The following is a 20505-nucleotide window of genomic DNA, read 5'->3' on the forward strand; positions in this document are numbered from 1 at the left end:
TAAGAAAAAATAGAAAAATAAAAGAAATAAAAAAATTATACAAATTTACCAAACGTGTTTCTGTTTATTTTTATTCTCGAACAAGTTTACCAAACGCGTTTTTTGTTCAAAAATTGTTCCTTTAACGTAAACACTTTTTCTATTTTGTTCCCCGGAACAATTTTTAAACAGAAACGCAAACAAATGCACCCTTATATGCCATGGACTTGTAAAGTTGGGTGGTACTTTTATATGATATAATATGAGGCACATGGGTGACATGATGGCATATGGCATAGGTTGTTGCATATTGCATGGGCATTGCATTGGTTAATGAGAAAGATATAAAATGAATCGTGTGATGGTATGCTTGTGTGATCACCTAAAGACCCTGATGCGTTTACCTGGGGTAGTGAACCCGTCTGGATGCGTTTACGCGGGACGATGCCTGACTAAGTTCGAATACCCACAAGTTAACGGGAAGCCGTTCGTGGATGGATTTCGGAACGAAGCTACTTACAGGATTACCGTTTTGATGCGTTTACGCAGGATGATGCTATGCTCGATGGGATGAGACGATGCTCGGTTACAGCAGATGGTTGCGAACCTTCGTGTTGGCCTTGGGTCTTGAGTGGCCGTAATAATCTAGACATGGTTGTGTGGAAAGCGCATGAGATGTATTTATGATCATGTCTGGGTTATTGCATGGCATGGGCGCATGACTATACTATATGGCACATTTGTATGATTGGATCGGGTGCATGAAAAGTGTTATGGGAATTGCTTATGTATTGTTGATGATGGCCTTGAATAAGTGGATATGCTTTCATGTAAATAGTCAGGGCAAAAAGAGAAACTTTGCTATTGATCTGCTATCGATAGAGGAATTGCATGTTTGGGGCATCTTTGAGATGAACGGCTTCCTTGCGCGAGGTCTAGGAAGTTCACTCATTGAGTTTAATCTCACTGTTGTTTGTTGAATGTTCATAGGCCCTAAGAATGACTGAGCCTTTTCGTGGGTTAGTGTCCGATACCGAGCTTGATCGTGATATGATCGTCGAGCCGGAGCCCTAAATTCTGGAGCCCATAGATAGTTAGGTGGTATTGAGGTTAGTAATACTTTTTGGACCACCCTCATAGTACTAGAGGTGCTAGGTTTACCCTAAACCCCTTTTTGGAGAAGGTCGTGGCCGTGCTTGTAGACTAATCGGATGTGGCGAGTAACTAGACTTTGTTTGGTGTGTTTAAGCTGTTTCAATTATAGCTTGTATAATATGACAAAATTCTGATGCATATGTGTCACACCCCGAACCCTGGGCACACGTGCATCGCTCGGCGATTGACTAAATTGCGACGTTCTTAGAATGCGTTGCTGACCCTTTCTTTTTATGCACATATGGAAGCAAAATTTAAACATAAACCCGGACAACATCAAACATAGGATAGAAAAGCAGGACAACCAAATTTCATCAATCACGCTTTAAAAACATCTTAGATTTATACACACCAGTTTGTCTCTAGAAAGAAACTACTAAACCACCTATGCTCTGGACCCTTCAACTTGGGGTCTAGGTTCTCCACACTAGGGACCTGAAAATATTTAAATCATGACGGGGTGAGAATAAATCTTAGCGAGTCAACACCCTAAATCCCGATTAGGATGAGAATTCATCTAGAGGCAGCCTAAACATGCACCACTTAGAATTTACCTCGCCTCAGCACGTCCCTACACAATAGTGCATCACATATGCACTTATAAACGCAACATGCGTAAGCAATACTTGGAACACTTCGTATCACTCATCAAATATTCACAGAAGTCTCGATTATAAAGCCAAATCGTTATGATACGTTCCATTCCGTGCCACACAATTTCATCCTATAATCAAGCGCGGGTATCTCATATCGATGGTTCAATCCACACCCGATATTCACTCTCAATATCCAAACTCAATATCCAATCTCAAATCTCAAACTCAAGGCTCTAACTCAATATCGGGCTTAAGGCTCTAGAGGTGGCCCCACGAAGTTATGTTATCATGTAGCGCTTAACCCTTGACCACATATAGCAATAATACAAGGCTTTAGAGGTGGCTCATATGAAATTTCATTATCGTGTAGCACTTAGCCCTTCATTATACATGACCATAATGCAAAGCTCTAGAGGTGGCTCCCATGTGATTCAAGTCACCACGTATGTCACGTCCTGACCCTCGTGCACACAGCAACCCTCGATCTCTTTGGTCATGGAATTGCGACGTCCCAGTATGCGTCACTGACCCATTCATTTTATCTTTTGATTATACGCAAGCGGAAGCAGAACAAACATCTCCCAACCATTAACAAACAATAGGGATAGTAAAAGGTATACATCATAACATCAAACCAAATAACTCCTTTACAAATTTACTATTAACCTAAGCTTCACTAACACCAGGGCAAACTCTCGTCTCCAATGTAACCCCGAACCGAACATGACAGTTCTTAATACTATGGGCCTGAAAAATGTTAAACCACAACAGGGTGAGATATAAATATCTCAGCGAGTAAACTCCCTAAACCTCACGTAGGAGGGTTCTTCACCTCGAAGACACCCTAAACATGCAACTTATCTTTCGATGGCAAATCAATAGCAAGGCCTTTGCTTTGCATTATCTATTAACATGAAGGAAAAATCTTCCTCAACCTGAAAATCTATCCTATCAAGAATCTATGCCAATTAATGACTTCAACCACATACACGGGTTCCTCGAGTCCTCCATTATAGCATAACAATTTACACATGCTACATATCGTGCAATAAATAGCCAATAATACTGCCATGTGTCATATATCATATTCTTAAATATCACCATGGTCTTCAAGTCTCAAACAATGACTTCCAAAACATTCACGTGCCCCTCTCATCCCAAATAACAATTATAATATGCATGTGCCTTTCAAGTTACTAAGTGACCCAATTCAAACATATACTCAAATTGATGCAAAGACTTAATAATACATATCAAAACAAACCCAGCTTTTGCAAGCATCACACATGTACAGACAATGGCATCATTCTTATCATATGCATTCATGCACTCATGCACTTTTCACACAACCACGTCTAGATTATTCTAGCCACTCACGACCCAAGGCCAACCTGAAGGTTCACAGTCATTCGGCATAATCGGGCATCGTCTCGCCCCATCGAGCACGGCAACGTCCCGTGTGAACACATCAAGATGACAATCCTGTAAGGAGCATCGTTCCGAAATCCATCTGCAAATGGCATCCCGTTGACTTGGGGGCATCCAAACTTAATTGGGTGTCGTCTCGCATAAACGCATCAAGACGGGTTCACTACCCCGCATAAACACATTAGGGTCTTTTATGTGATTACACAAGTATACAACACTCCAAACTTAATTAGGCATCGTCCTGCATAATCATACGCATAAGGACGGCCATCACCCCGCATAATCATACACATCGGGGTATTTAAGTGATCATACGAGCACATAACACTTCAAATTTAATTATGTGTCGTCCCGCATAATCATACGCATTAGGACGACCATCACCTCGCATAATCATACGCATCAAGGTATTTAAGTAATCAATTGAGCATACATCTCTCCAAATTTAATTAGGCGTTGTCCCGCATAATCATACGCATCAGGACGGCCATCACCCCGCATAATCATACGCATCAGGGTATTTAGGTGATCACATAGGCATACCATCACACAACTCACATCCATTGTTATATTTCTCATTAGCCAAGTATGAATGCCTCAATGGCGTGCCAGATGGAGTGTATTTCATGATCTATTGAAACTACGTCAATAAAGTATGCTAAGCACAAAATGAGAGTCCGTGGTTTGACACGATACGTTGAGCACCAGCCTAAGTCCAATCCAAATCGGAAATGATATGCCTTGATCACATTGAGACCAAGAAAGAACCAATTTGTCATGACATGATCACTAGCCAAGTACCAAACTTAGCTCGGGAACAATACGTCTCAATATCACACCGAGGCCAAGAAGAACCGACCCGTCGTGACATGATCACTGATTTAGTACCAAACTTGGTTCAGGAATGATACACCTTAGTATCGCCAATCCAAGAGAGAGACCTGACCCGGCGTGCTTCCACGCACGTCCAAGAACCATCGTATATCTCGTCTCGGAGGCTCGGAGTGTTCTCATGCATTGACCATGGACAATGACCATATATAAAACATTGCCATCAATACCAAAGAACATCACATAGAATGAGCACATCCAATAACATCACAAATCACATCCAATGACAATATCAAATTGAACAACCTTAGCATATTACCTTTTAAAGTAGTCTTTCATTACTTATAATTATAGAATGCTATGAATGCTTGCCCTTTTCAACTTTGGAATTGCATAAACATATATCATTTTTAAAACTAGCATTCAACAAGCATATACACTTTAGAAATTTACAACATAAAGAACACTTATCATTTCCAAAATAAGGGATTGCATAAGCATATACTATCTTTAAAATCAGGCTTTAGTAAACACATATCATATTAAAAGCCACAACATAACACGCACTTATAAAAATCAAGATAGGTTATTGTTGACACCTAAATTTTGGCGACCCGTTTAATCATTTATCGCATTAAAAAATTAGGGATTAATTTTAACCCCTAAAAAAATATATTAGTTAATTAATTAATTGCATCTCATATAGTTTCAGGTGCATTTATTTTAATTTGCATTGCCGGTGACAAATGGGTTCAAATTGATGGTTCAGAACTTTAATTTGGTGAATTGACTAAGCCCACAAAGGGAGTAAATCGGCCCAAACCCGTATCCTTGGAAAGATTTTACGGATTTATTTGTACGAGATTTCAAATTTTAGAAGAATCCTCTTGCAATCCTAAATCATATCAAAAGCAAATATTGCATTTGGAAAAAAGAATTTTCGTGGATATGGATTTGGAAAAATTAAAACCCTAACTCGTGGCCTATAAATAGATTAAATGAGTAGGGTTTGGAAAAAGAGGCCACGCAATTGAGACACTCGGTCGCGTTGGAAAAAAATTGCAGAGACGAAATGTGAGAGAGGGGTTTTCCTTCGGTGCTTTGAGGGTCAAGAGGAAACATCACATAAAAAGAAAGAAAGAAAAAGCATTGAAGGAAGAAAAGTCAAAAGCAAAAGCAAAGTACAATCAACGGGGTGAGGCGGCGTTTCTTGTTCATCGTCTTCCTCACCCTTGCTGCCCGCGTCTGTAACCGGACGCCGTCCCGACGGTCGCCGGCTCCTCTACGCTCGTCGCCCCCGCGTCCCTCCACCGCCACTCCACCAGCAGATCTTCTTTGGGCTGTGCCTTCGGCCTCTGTTCGACCCGATGCCCTACGCTGCCTGCTGAGTCGCCGTGCACCGCCGCCATTGCCCCGCTCGCGTTCGGTTGCCAGTTACTGCCGCGACGCCGCTACCGCCCCTGATCTTGCCACGATTTGTGCCACCCGAGTGACGAACAACAGGAGCCCACGCTGCAACCCACAGGAGCCCGCGCCGCGACTCGATTCCCCTGCTCGCCGAACGCCGCATCGTCGCTCCATTCACGATTGCCTGCTGCTGACCGCTGTGCCGCCTCTACTCCGCCCGACGAAGCCGCTGCCGTATCCGATCCAAGCCTCACCCGAGCGACCACCCGAGCTGCGGCAGATCCATCATCGGAGCTCCTCGACGTTGCTCGGAGGCCGAACCCCGCACGGCACTGCTTTGTTCTCACAACCAGTAGTGACCCGCGAGTCCCCACGCCGGCCTCGCCGTTCGCTTCTTGTCGGAGCTTTTCCGCCTTGTTCCCGCCCGTCCGCCCTCGCCGGAGCCCTTGCCGGAACTCCGAACGACAACCCATTTAGCCGCCCGGCTAACCCTAGTTTAGGAGGCCAATACCCTAATTAGGTAGATTTCTTATTTTATTTTATTTTTATTCATTTATTCATTTAGTTTTTATTATTCATTTTGTTTCTCTATTAGATGATGAGATGTTCGATATGAAACAACATGTGAAATTTGCAATTGATAGTCCGATTTTCGCGTCGAAATCCGACTCGCAATCACAATCGCTTGAAAAATCGCCAATCCGATCTCCCGCCCGAGATTTGATTCGCGATTTATTTAAAAATTAGCCAACCCAATTTCATGCGTGAGATATGGTTCGCCGGTTTGTAGATATTGATCCTATCTTATCTAATTTGTCGTCACGTTAATTGAATCAATTTTATTTTGTTAAATAAAAATTCCAAAAAATATTTGAGTTAGGATTAGGTTTGTTTTAGAATATTTCTTGTTATCTTGCATATTTAGAATAGAGATTTTATTTAGAATTTCAAAAATAAAAAATCAAATCAATCAATTTAGGTTGCTAGTGTTTTTTTTTTACTTAGGTTGCATGTTTAATAATTTGACAATTCTTAATTTCGAAATTAATAAAACAAAAGCACAAAAAGGGTCATCATGCATATGTCATGTAGAATTAGGGCATATTTTTACGTCATTGTATATTAAGGTAAAATTGCACTTAGTTTAATTCTAGATTTTTTTAAAATTTATTATAAGTTTAGATATTTTCTTAGATAGATTGCATTTTAGGATTATTTAGGTTAAGATAACATTTTAGTTTAGATTAGGATTTGGCTTAACCTTGATTCCTAATGTAAATTGAATAGGATCTTAATCTAGCTAGATAATTTTCACATTTTACTTAATTTCGAATTTCATGAAAAATACAAAAAATGCCATAGGTTGACTTAGTTTTATTTTCTAGGATAGATTACATTCTTTTTAGAAAAAGAAAGAAAAGAAAAAAAAAAAAGAAAAAAGTCAAATGCACGTCATTAGGATTAGATTCATTGAAATGCATGTCATGTGGTAGTTGTTGCTAGGTCCATCCAATTAGAAATTACATGTCATTAGAGTTAGGTCATTTAGTTAATATTGCATTGCATATTGCATGATTTTCATTAATTAAGTGAAAAAAAAAAGAAATTGCATGTTAATTAAAAATCATATCTAGGGTCGTTGATGTGGATTTTACTTTAACATTGTAGATGCTTTCGTTGCTTTGAGGTAAGTTTTTGTAATTTATTTATTGTTTATTTGGGTGTTAAATTGGTGGTTTGTGCACCCGTATGATCACTTTACATGTTAGGAAAATATATTTAAAATCAATTCAAGCTGATTGCCAAACATTTTCGAAATAAAAGAGAAAGGTACCGAAAGGGCATTAGAGAAATCTAGCGTAACGAAGTCTCCGACCTCATAAATCTCTGGTTCGTAGGAGTAAAGTAAAACTCCTGTTACTTTACTTGGGTTTCTAATCGACCCACCAAAAAATAGATTAGTGGCGACTCCTAAATAAAATCTATATGCATGTTAAGAATCTGAACTTAAGTCGCGAATTGGTATGGGCTTGGGAGAGCCCGATTAAGTCTAGGCTTAACAATCCATTAGCCAAACCTTGGGTGGTTCACACCCGAAAAATTGGTCATGACAGCTTGGCGACTTCGCTGGGGACTTGAGTTGAAACTCTTAGTGGACTTAGGCTAATTTTCTTTTTTTGAAAAATGTTTTTGTTTGATAGCGAGAATCCCAGGTACGTTCCCAACATTTAGGTGTTAAATGTTTTTGCAGATTGGGAGGTATAAGGGGAGTAGTGATTGTTAACCCTTGTCTTGCAGTTTGGAGTTGAGGATGAATGTTTTAAATTCAAATTATTGAAGTGTTGTTTGATTTAAACTATTGTTCATGTCTTGCATCTTGCACTATACTTTTGCATACACAACCTGCCGCCGGACCTGGGCCACATAAGATCATTTAGGATGGTATTGAGATGGATACACTCCGACCGCATGCTCGCGGTATGAGTCGCCCATCTCAATCTCAAAGTTTTTTTCATGGTGTCAAGAGTACCCACCTCGATCTGCATGCCCGCGACCCGAGTCGACTCTTTGACCAAGCCGGAGTCATGAGGACCTGACATAGTCCACAAGCTCGTGGCTAGTCTGATAATCCTTGTGGCTCTACCTTGCTAAGCCTTATAGATTAGAAATCGAGCCATTTACCATGCGCATGTCTATATGATTGCCATTGATCTTTCTTGGTGAAGTAAGTCTTCTATCCTTATATTATGCAATTTATTTTTTCATACTCTTGGTCCGTCCATGACAATTTAGGTCAATCATTGATTTAATTCATTTGTTGATTAGAAATGAAATGAGGAAATTGACATGCAACGAATAATTTTTTTTAAAAAAAACTTTGGAGAATTTGTCTTCGATTCATGTCTATGAAATTTGATTTTATTAGGGTGTCAAATTCCCTTCTTGTACGAACTTTTCATGAAAAAAAATGAAAAATTGATTAAATCATTGTCATGGATTGGTTCTCTATTTACATATCGTGCTTACATATTTTCATTTATTTCAAATTAGGTGATAACGGATCCTCTATGCGATTAAGAGCTAGAATGGCTGATCAAACTGAAATGTGTGATTGTATTTTCGCCGTGGAAGACCAACTCAAACAGTTGCTCGCCTCTATGCAGCTCTTGACAACTCAAATCCAGTCCCTCCAGGTGAATCCGACTCCTCCACCTGCTCTTCTCGAGATAGCAGTGGGTGATGATCACATGCCTGATTTGGAAGATGATCCACCATTAATCACCGTTGAAAAGACAAAGTCGAATAATGTCCTTACGGTAGATCAAGATGAACGCTTCGCAAAGCTGGAAGAAAAATTGAAGCAACTGCAAGAGTCGCAGAATTCACTTCCGTTCGACCTGTCCATGTATGAGAAGGTCAAGATGCTAAAGAAGTTCAAAATGCCTGATTTTGATAAATACGATGGTACTTCCTACCAAAAGCTCATCTGCAGATGTATCCCGTGCGTATGGCCCAATATGTCAAGAACGAACCCCTTATGATCCAATCATTCCATGCGAGTTTGACTGGGTTTGCACTGAACTGGTATGTGATGAAGAATGTCAATCTTCTCGACACCTGGAATGAAGTGGCTGACGCATTTCTTAAGCAGTATAAGTTCAATATGGACGTTGCACCCTCCCGAGAAGATCTTGAGAGAATGGAGAAGAAGATGAGCGAATCATTTAAGGAGTATGCCGTGAGATGGCGAAATCTGGTAGCTCAAATCACTCCTGAGCCTACTGATAAAGAATTGATGAAGTTGTTCGTCAAGACTCTCCCATCTGAGTTCCGTAACCGGATGGCTAGCACATACATTGAAAACTTCAACCAACTTGTTCCCGTGGGAGAACAAATTGAGATGGGAATTAGAGAAGGATGGTTTACTGAACCATCTAACAAGAGGTTTTCTACCAAGAAGGAGAAGGACCTTGAAGTTGAGATTAATGTGGCCTATTCTCAACCGAATCGTGATACATCTAATCGCGCTTCGGTAATTAAGATTTCTACTGAGAAAGAAAGTGGAGGGTATTAGTTCTCGGGTCGACGACGTAATGTTAGAAGACAGTTCACACCTCTTCCTATACCCCTATCCAAAATTTTGCCTGTCCTCCAAAAGAAGGGATTACTCTTTACTGAGCCAAAGCGACCAAATCCTGAGCATTATCCTACATATAATCCCTCCGAAAAGTGTGACTATCACATGGGAGAGGTTGGTCACTCCATTAATGATTGCTATGTTTTGAAGCATAGGGTCCAAGACCTCTTGGACACAAAGGCGTTCTCTTTCAGCAGTAATCAGAAAAATCCTCTGCCCAGCCATGACGGAGGTGCAAACGCAGTCATTGAGTGAAGAAGTTCTTATCTTCACACTCCTCTGCGAAGGAGTCCTTTTTTTTTTTTTTTTTTTATGCTTTCTAGGATTTCAAGTTTTTAGGATTTCATGCTTTCTGAAACTTCAATTATTGCTTTCGTTTCTAGGATTTGCTTGTTTGAATTTTCCATTCCAATAATGTAATTCATTTGACTCTATTCAATGAAATTACAATTTTATTTCCAATTTTGAGGACATGATGGAGTACACCAAACTAGCCCGGTGACGATATTCAATAATGAAAAGAAAATATCATCTAAGGAGAATTATGAGGACTGGGCTTCTTCATGCTTCCTCATCCAAAAAATTCCCAAAAAAAAATAAAAATTCAAGAACATGCATTAGGTTAGCCCTGTTTAATTTTCTGACTCATTTACTTCATTTTTCAGAGCATTACTTTCTTGTCCCGATCTGAAAATGGCGCATCAGATGACGGATTAGGGGCATGGCAGACTTTGGTAGTGACATGATTGGGATAAAATCTCGATCCGAGCCAAAATGGATATGCACTTTGAATTTACTTTGATGTTGCATAGTATCCTATTCATGCATGTTCCCTTGTGCAAGGGCAAAATCGGATTTTCACTTTTGATTAATAGAGACAATCCAAGGACATCCATTGTTGAGACAATTCCTTTGTGGAGCAATCTCCTGAATGAATGCTTAAAACCATGTTTTAAGTACAATAAATTGTTTGTTTTGAAGTAACAAAAGTTTTTCATGCTTAAAGTTGCTGGACTATTTTGAAAAGAGAATTTCCATAGTGATTTTACCTATTTAACTCACCAATTTCATGTGGAGATTTGTCAAGATGGACTAATTCAATGAATGATATGGAATGGATTAAGCATGCTAAATGAGACGTGTCAGGATGATGAAAGGCAAGCCTTATCCTATACACAATCCCCTACTTATACACTTGTGATATGAATGTAGGAAGTTCCATATCTGCAAGGTAAAGAGTTCTCTCTCGAAAGGTACGATAACCGAAATAATGAGGGGCAATTCATTTCTCTATCCTAAACACTACAGGTGATCCATTGCTTAACCTCTTTGAGCCCCATACACTTGTGAAAATTCTTTCAAATTACCCCTGTCAAGAACCACCTCACATTGGGGGCAAATTGGAGGGTAAGACAGCACCATAAGGTGAAGAAAATGGATTGAAATTTTCTTGCTTTCACTTGCATCAATCTTCAAGTCGTGCTATTACATTGAATTCATGTGGTAATTTAAGTGCCTTAGAATGATGAAGAACATTTCTTTCTCTATCATATACACTTATATCCTTTGCATAGCCCACTTGAGCCTGTAATTTTATTTCTTCAAACCTAGTTGGTGATCATCCCCCACACTGGGGCAAGGCAAAAGGCAGATGAAGACCCTTGAAAGTTTGAGTCTAAGGGGCATGAAAAAGCAGTGTGCCTGGTAAAAGCAAGGCCAACGCCCATGAAAAAAAAGTGAAGAAAAGGTGAATAAGAACTAGGGGCATGAAAAAGCGGTGTGTCTGGTAAAAGTAAGGCCAATGCCCATAGATGGAAAAGAGAGTCAAGATAAGATGACTGTCAATCGCAAGAATTGAATCCTGATGGAGCAATACTCAAAGAACTCAAAAGTTGAGTTTTTACAATCAATGGGGCATTTCATGAAGACAATCCCTGATGATGAAAAAGAAAACTGGTGGCAATGCCAAGATGATCACCAACTCTCACCATTCATACACATTTTGAGCCTAATGATCCTTTCATTTCTTAACCCATAAACCCAGCCTACGTTACGTCCTTTACAAAGTCTCTTCAAATTATGGCACTTGAATTAACATAGGAGTTCATATGTTTATAAGCATTGCTCGAAGAAATGCGAGCAAGATTCTTTCTTTCTCATTTGCAGGGTTCTTGACTTGTAAACCCAGAGATGATTATAGAATTGTTCTTTCAATTGCCTTGACTCAAAGAGTCCTTTTGTTAAGCCATTGACCAAGCCCACATTACGGTCCCTATTAAAGACCTCTCAGATTGATAAGGTCGTACCGCTTGCGAGAATACTTGGACCATTGTTGGTATGTTGATAGTGAGATGGAGTGATTATCATAAAACAGCCTCTAAACGTGAGTGAGTGAACGTCCTTTCTAACTGAAAGTCCCTCATTTAGTATTCTTAGGAAATCCATGTTATGAGTGAAAATTGTCTTGAATGATAATTCTTTCCAATGGAAATTTGGGTGATGCAAAGGCCATTATGCATGAACCCCTATTGAATTAATAAAAAATTTAGTGGATTTTGAAGTATGCATTCCAGAATAACCTTAATTGCTTATTTCTTTGGTAAATGCATTTTTGCACTAAAGCACGTCTGACAGGTAATGTTTTCTCAAGGACCCAAGAACTCATGATATTAAGGTTTCTTTCAGAATGCCTCATGATATTATGAGATGAGAAATATTCACGAACATTCAAGGTACATCCTTGATGATCTCAAAATTTATTTCTACCAGGAGGTGAGAAACCTCCACAGGATATCTAAATTCCATAAGATATATCCCCAAGAATCAGAGATATCACCAGGTAAGTATATCTCTACCCATACTCTAAATACTTGTCTTTGTGCAAGTATTTTCTCTCAAGTGCATCGACACTTGATTCGGTCAAGCTGTCCTCTATAATGACTTGGTGTGCTTTCGTAGCCCAGGTCCTTTTTATCGACTCGGCGTGCTGCCATAGCCCGATGTCCCTTTCTTGAGCTGGCGTGCTTTCATAGCCCAGTGTCCCTTTTAATAGACTCGGTGTGCTTTCGTAGCCCGATGTCGCCTTTAATAGACGTGGCGTGCTTCCGTAGCCCAAAGTTCTTGACCTGGTGTGCTTTTGTAGCCCAGAGTCCCTTTCATTAATTCGGCGTGTTTTTGTAGCCCGGTGTCCTTCATATTGACTTGACGTGCTTTCGTAGCCGAGAGTCCCTTTTAATAGACTCGGTGTGCTTTTGTAGCCTAGTGTCCTTTATATCGGCTTGGCGTGCTTTCGTAGCCCAGAGTCCCCTTCATTGACTCAGCGTGCTTTCGTAGCCTGGAGTTCCTGACTTGGCGTGCTTTTGTAGCCCAGAGTCTATTTTATCGAATCAGCGTGCTTCCTAGCCCGGATTTCTTTTATCGACCTGGCGTGCTTTCGTAGCCCAGAGTCCCTTTTAATTGACACTCGATTGAGTTGTCCCCCAAAGTTTTTCCTCCAGATTCAATCTGATTAAGGCGACCGAAGAACGGTTCGGGTCCTGGTCCAATGATCTATGTTGCGATGCTGGGCGACCGAAGAATGGTTTGGGTCCTAGCTAAGCAAAATCTCCGTTTAGGCGACCGTAGAATGGTACGGGTCCTAAACAACATTAATTGCTCTAACAGGCGACTGTAGAATGATATGGGTCATGGGAAAACAGTCTCTTTATAAAGTCATGTTACTATTCTAGGCGACCGTAGAATGGTACGGGTCCTAGACATGTAACACCAACCACCTCGAACTACTTTATCTTCCTTGGAGGTAAGTTATTCCAGGTTAGTTCATTTATCATTTGCATTAGCATTTCCATGCATCATACAAATTGCATTAAAAAATGGAATTCATGTTCCAACAAAAAAATCATTCATTGCATGTGCATGATCAAAATTTTGGTTTCAATTTATCTTTGAAGGCAACCTCTGCGAGCTCACCTTCAAAGAGGTGCAGCTGTTGACACCTAAATTTTGGCGATAAGTTTAATCATTTATCGCATTAAAAAATTAGGGATTACTTTTAACCAAAAAAAAATATTAGTTAATTAATTAATTGCATATCATATAGTTTTAGGTGCATTTATTTTAATTTGCATTGCCGGTGACAAATGAGTTCAAATTGATGGTTCGGAACTTTAATTTGGTGAATTGGACTAAGCTCACGAATGGAGTAAATCGGCCCAAGCCCGTATCATTGGAAAGATTTACGGATTTATTTGTATGAGATTTCAAATTTTAGAAGAATCATCTTGCAATCCTAAATCATATCAAAAGCAAATATTGCATTTGGAAAAAAGAATTTTCGTGGATACGGATTCGAAAAAATTAAAACCCTAACTCGTGACCTATAAATAGATTAAATGCGTAAGGTTTGGAAAAAGAGGCCACGCAATTGAGACACTCGGCCGCGTTGGAAAAAAAATTGCAGAGAGGAAATGTGAGAGAGGGGTTTTCCTTCGGTTCTTTGAGGGTCAAGAGGAAAACATCACATAAAAAGAAAGAAAGAAAAAGCATTGAAGGAAGAAAAGTCAAAAGCAGAAGCAAAGTACAATCAGCAGGGTGAGGCGACGTTTACTGTTCATCGTCTTCCTCACCCTTGTTGCCCGCGTCTGCAACCGGACGCCGTCCCGACGGTCGCCGGCTCCTCTACGCTTGTTGCCCCCGCGCTGCTCCACCATCGCTCCACCAGCAGATCTTCTCCGGGTTGCGCCTTCGGCCTCTGTTTGATCCGGTGCCCGACGTTACTGTTGAGTCGCTGTGCACCGCCGCCCCTGCGCTGCCCGCGTCCGGTCGCCAGCCACTGCCGCGACGCCGCTACCACCCCTGATCTTACCACAATTTGTGCCGCCCGAGCGACGACCCACAGGAGCCTGCGCTGCAACCCACAGGAGCCCGCGCCGCAACCCACAGGAGCTCGCGCCGCGACTTGATTCCCCTACTCACCGAACGCCACATCGTCGCTCCGTTCACGATTGCCTGTTGCCGATCGCTGTGCCGCCTCTACTCCACCCGACGAAGCCGCTGCCGTATCCGATCCAAGCCTCACTCGAGCGACCACCCGAGCTGCAGCAGATCCATCATCAGAGCTCCCCGACGCCGCTCGGAGCCGAACCCCCTGCACGGCACCTGCTGTTCGCAATCGGGCGGTGACCCGCGAGTCCCCACGCCGGCCTCCGCCGTTCCGCTTCTTGCCGGAGCTTTTCCGCCTCGTTCCTGCCCGTCCGCCCTCGCCGGAACTCCGAACGGTAACCCATTTAGCTGCCGGCTAACCCTAGTTTAGGAGGCCAAAACCCTAATTAGGTAGATTTCTTATTTTATTTTATTTTTATACATTTATTTATTTAGTTTTTATTATTCATTTTGTTTCTTTATTTGATGATGAGATGTTCGATATGAAACAACATGTGAAATTTGTGATTGATAGTCCGATTTTGACACCCGGAATCCAACTCGCAATCACAATCGCTTGAAAAAATTGCCAATCCGATCTCCCGCCCGAGATTTGATTCGCGTTTTATTTAAAAATTAGGCAACCTGATCTCATGCACGAGATATGGTTCGCCGGTTTGTAGATATCGATCCTATTTTATCTAATTTGTCGTCACGTTAATTGAATCAATTTTATATTGTTAAATAAAAAAATCCAAAAAAATATTTGAGTTAGGATTAGGTTTGTTTTAGAATATTTCTTGTTATCTTGCATATTTAGAATAGAGATTTTATTTAGAATTTCAAAAATCAAAAATCAAATCAATCAATTTAGGTTGCTAGTGTTTTTTTACTTAGGTTGCATGTTTAATAATTTGACAATTCTTAATTTCGAAATTAATAAAACAAAAGCACAAAAAGGGTCATCATGCATATGTCATGTAGAATTAGGGCATATTTTGTACGTCATTGTATATTAGGGTAAAATTGCACTTAGTTTAATTCTAGATTTTTTTTTTAAAAATTTATTATAAGGTTAGATATTTTCTTAGATAGATTGCATTTTAGGATTATTTAGGTTAAGATAACATTTTAGTTTAGATTAGGATTTGGCTTAACCTTAATTCCTAATGTAAATTGAATGGGATCTTAATCTAGCTAGATAATTTTCACATTTTACTTAATTTCGAATTTCATGAAAAATACAAAAAAATGCCATAGGTTGACTTAGTTTTATTTTCTAGGATAGATTGCATTCTTTTTAGAAAAAGAAAGAAAAGAAAAAGAAAGAAAAATGTCACATGCACGTCATTAGGATTAGATTCATTGAAATGCATGTCATGTGGTAGTTGTTGCTAGGTCCATCCAATTAGAAATTACATGTCATTAGAGTTAGGTCATTTAGTTAATATTGCATTGCATATTGCATGATTTTCATTAATTAAGTGAAAAAAAAAGAAATTGCGTGTTAATTAAAAATCATATCTAGGGTCGTTGATGTGGATTTTACTTTAACATTGTAGATGCTTTCGTTGCTTTGAGGTAAGTTTTTGCAATTTATTTATTGTTTATCTGAGTGTTAAATTGGTGGTTTGTGCACCCGTATGATCACTTCACATGTTAGGAAAATAGATTTAAAATCAATTCAAGTTGATTGCCAAACATTTTTCGAAATAAAAGAGAAAGGTACCAAAAGGGCATTAGAGAAATCTAGCGTAACCAAGTCTTCGACCTCATAAATCTCTGGTTCGTAGGAGTAAAGTAAAACTCCCGTTACTTTACTTGGGTTTCTAATCGACCCACCAAAAAATAGATTAGTGGCGACTCCTAAATAAAATCTATATGCATGTTAAGAATCTGAACTTAAGTCGCGAATTGGTATGGGCTTGGGAGAGCCCGAATTAAGTCTAGGCTTAACAATCCATTAGCCAAACCTTAGGTGGTTCACACCCGAAAAATTGGTTGCGACAGTTATTGCATCCAACGATAACTTATAACTATAGCTTATCACTTTAAATGATAGCCTATCACGATCACTTATCGCTTCTAACGATAGTCTATCACGATAACTTATCACATCTAATGATAGCCTATCATCATAGCTTATCACATCTAACCATAGCCTATCATCATAACTTATCACATCTAACGATAGCTTATCATCATAGCTTGTCACATCTAACCATCACTTATCATGATAACTTATCATATCTAACGATAGCCTATCATCATAGCTTATCATATCTAACCATCACTTATCATGATAACTTATCACATCTAATGATAGTTTATCATCATAACTTATCACATCTAGCCATCACTTTTCATGATAACTCATCACATCTAACAATAGCCTATCATCATAGCTTATCACATCTAACCATCATTTATCATGATAACTTATCGCATCCACTTATCTTCAATCGTGATAGCTTATCACCACTACTTATCACTTTAATCCACTTATCACATATTCTAATCACCATTAACCAAAGACCAATCCTAACTCTATTCCAAAGCGTAATTACCACCCTAATCAAGGGTTATAAAGCAACTCACCATTAAAGCATAAACCAATCCTAACTCTACTCCAAAGTGCAATTACCGCCCTAATCAAGGGTTAGAAAGCAACTCACATCTAAACTAGGCCATGGCAAGCGGCAGCAAGGCTCACGGCGTGGCAATGGCTCTCAGTGAGGCTCCACAAGGCGTAACAGTGGCTGATCTGTGGCTAATACCCCACGGCAAGGCTAGAACAACCAAGGAACAGTAGCACACGGCTTGAGGGAGGTCCGTCCATGGCTTGGGACTCACGGCCAACACACGGGAAGGACGGCACGGCGAGATCTCGTGGCAAGGGTAGCCCGGTGAGTTGAACAGTGGATGGTGGCTCACAGCCACACAACCAAGGGGGAAAAGAGAGAGAAGTGGGTATGAGATGAGGGAGAGTGATGGAGGAAATTCGTCCAAATGAGGGGTGGAGAGAGAAAGTGAGACAAATGATGGACAAAGAGGCAAACTTGGGGAAGAAGTTGGGCATCCAATGCACCTTGAATTCTTGTCCTAACTTGGGGAACAAGAACTCATCTTGGCCCTCCATTCCAACTTGGGGAGCAAGGATAAATCCTAGCCCTCCATCTTGCCACAAAAGTCAAAGTCTTCTAGAAGCTAGGTTACTATTCACGCGCACTATTCACCTAGGTTACTATTCACACATGGGCCAAGTCCAAGATGGCCCAATTGTCTTAATGAGCTTGTCCTTGGGCTTGATAAACTTGAGCTTGGGCTTAGTTAATCCAATTTGGGCCTAAATAATCTTAATGGGCCTAAAAGGGCAAAACTGTAATTTCCGCCTATTTGGGCTCTTGAGGACGAATTTCAAAGGGAATGTGGCCCATTGGGCCTTTCCAAATTCGTGGGCCCCCTTTGGGCTTCCAATTTCCAGCCCAATTCCACTTATCCAAATTTCAGGGTTTATCGATAAAGAAGGAATTTGATTAGGTAACGTCCCTCATCAATCCTTATGATCGAATTGTCAATTCATGGTTAAGTTATTTGGTCGTGCGCATCGAAATCCTAATTTGCCTTTCCCAATAGGTTTAAGACTCTTGAATAGCTCTCAAACCAACTCAAAGTCTAATTCTACCAATTGCGCATTGATAGAAGTAAACCTCTTATCATATCCTAAATAGGGTCCAATTTTGAGGATGTCACAATGTAGCACTTAGCCATTGATTATAATAAGTAATAGTATAAGTCTCTAGAGGTGAATCACACAAAATTACGTTATCGTGTAGCACTTAGTTCTTTACCTACTCATAACCCATTCGGTTTCCTCAACACAACACATATCACCCTTCCTCTGGTCATCCTTTGCCATGACCATAAATCATTACTATAGCACAACCATTCACATATCGTCACACACAAGTTCCAAGCATGTCACAAGTTAATCACATCATCAAATATGCACTTTCTAGCAAGTATAGCATCAAGAACAATTACAAACTACTATCGGTCCTAACCGGGAGAAACAGTCCACTCGCATGTCTCTGAGTTTAAATCCAGAAACCTAATCAGACGAGTTCGGAAAATTCTAAAATTTGAATATGTTGTAAAAGACACATAATTTTTTTTTTTTAGTAAGGACACCTTAACCCATATCCTTCTAGGTTAAGAGCAATAAATCGCTCAAACTATAACAAAAACTGTGTCCATTTCTAGAAAGTCTATTTTCCGAAATAAGTTTGGTTTGGGGTATAAAACTTGTCCGTTTGATCTAAAATTTGAGTATGTTAAACTAAAAGATGTGAAAAATAACTTTCATGAAGAAACTTTTTTGAAATTTGAACTCTAAGAGTTAATAAAATCCCTTGAATACCAACATGTTACAGTTTCCAGCACAAACAGAGGTTCTGTTTTGTTTTTAACGAAGTTGAAATCTTATTCTTTTGAATCTATAAAATCTTGAATAAAATATATCTCATAGCTGAGGATGTCTAAAACATTTCTTAAGAGGGAATCAACTGCAAAATCGTAGCATATTTTGATCCACAAAAAATGACAAATGGTGAGAGTCTAGTGAACTGATCCGGGAGAAATCCCCTCAAATAGGCTAAACCAGTTTCATTAGTGCTAATCTCAATAATTGGTTAAAAATAAACCATCTTAAGGCTAATCTAACCAAGCTATATTAACGCTAATACTTCTTAAGACTAATCTCACTTAGTACTAATTTAACTAAGCTAATTAGCACTAATCTAACCTCCCAAGCGCAATTAACAACCTAAACAAGGATTAGGGAGTTAACTCATCGGATTAGCAAGAAAACGGGTTCACGGTGATGGTGGCGCGACGATGGTGAGATCTTGTAACTACGGCGACTCCAAGGGAGGGCCGGAAGAAGCTGAAAAAGCCTTGCAAGCCTCACGGCTTGGCTAGAATTTCGGTTCTGGTTTTGCTTCTGTTTGAGCTGCTGGTTAGGTGGCTGCTAGCGCGGCTTGGTGGTCTTGGGTCAGTGGGACGGTGGCGCGGGATCAACAGGATGAACGTGCGGTGGCTGGTTCGTCCTAGGTTGCAGCAAGGGAATGGAGGTTGAAGGAGATGAAGAAGATGAAGTGAAGAGGAAGAAGGGAGAAGAAGTTACTACTGTTTATCTGCTGGAAGGGGGAATATGCGCACACCAAGGGGGAGGAGAGAGGCAAGAATAAGGGAGAGAGAGGGGGACAAGAGCCAAAGAAGTCTTGCATAGATATCCTATGTACTCAAGTGAGATGGCCACAAAGTCTTCTGTTGCCCTCCAAGTCTTGGCAGCAACCAATGGGCATTTTTCCCCCCCCAAAGCTTCCCAAACAAGTCACTTTGAAGGCCAAAACAGACCCCTGCAACAGCCCTACGAATTTCCCTTGACTTTCATTCAATTCCTCACCATTTCAAGCCAATTGGTGACCAATAAATCTCATTGAAGCTGCCATACGAATTCTTGCATTCCTTTTTTCCATTTAATCCATTTGAAGGCCAAAAGCCCCTTAATTCTGCACACAAAGTCCATGGGTCCTCCAATAGTTGATTTCTTCTCATTTCTTCACAAAACAAAGTCTTTTTGAAGGCCAAATATATCCCTTGAGCAACCCCTACGAATTTCCATTTTAATCTCCACAAACCAACTTAAATTGGTAGCCAAAATTTCACTCAAAGGTGCCCATCCGAATTCCCTTGATTTAATTTGCCAAATTCCAATTTTCCACAAAATTCCCGACTTGCCAAAAATTCTTCAAAGGATGAGACAATGTTCTAAAAATAAATCGTGACACGCTCAAATGTTCGATTTCCGAAATTGAGTTCAATTACCTGGTTAAAATCAATCAGATGCGATTTTAGTCCAATCAAACCTACTGGTTAGTTTTTAGGGATTTTACCGCGGTTATATCACTTAATGGCTTCACATAGTAGGTTAGTTAACTCGTGAGTGATCAGCTCCGAGAAAAAGGACCATAGGCACGTCGGTGAAAA

The sequence above is a fragment of the Eucalyptus grandis genome, chromosome 1 (genome assembly GCF_016545825.1).
Source record: "Eucalyptus grandis isolate ANBG69807.140 chromosome 1, ASM1654582v1, whole genome shotgun sequence".
Lineage (NCBI taxonomy): Eukaryota > Viridiplantae > Streptophyta > Magnoliopsida > Myrtales > Myrtaceae > Eucalyptus > Eucalyptus grandis.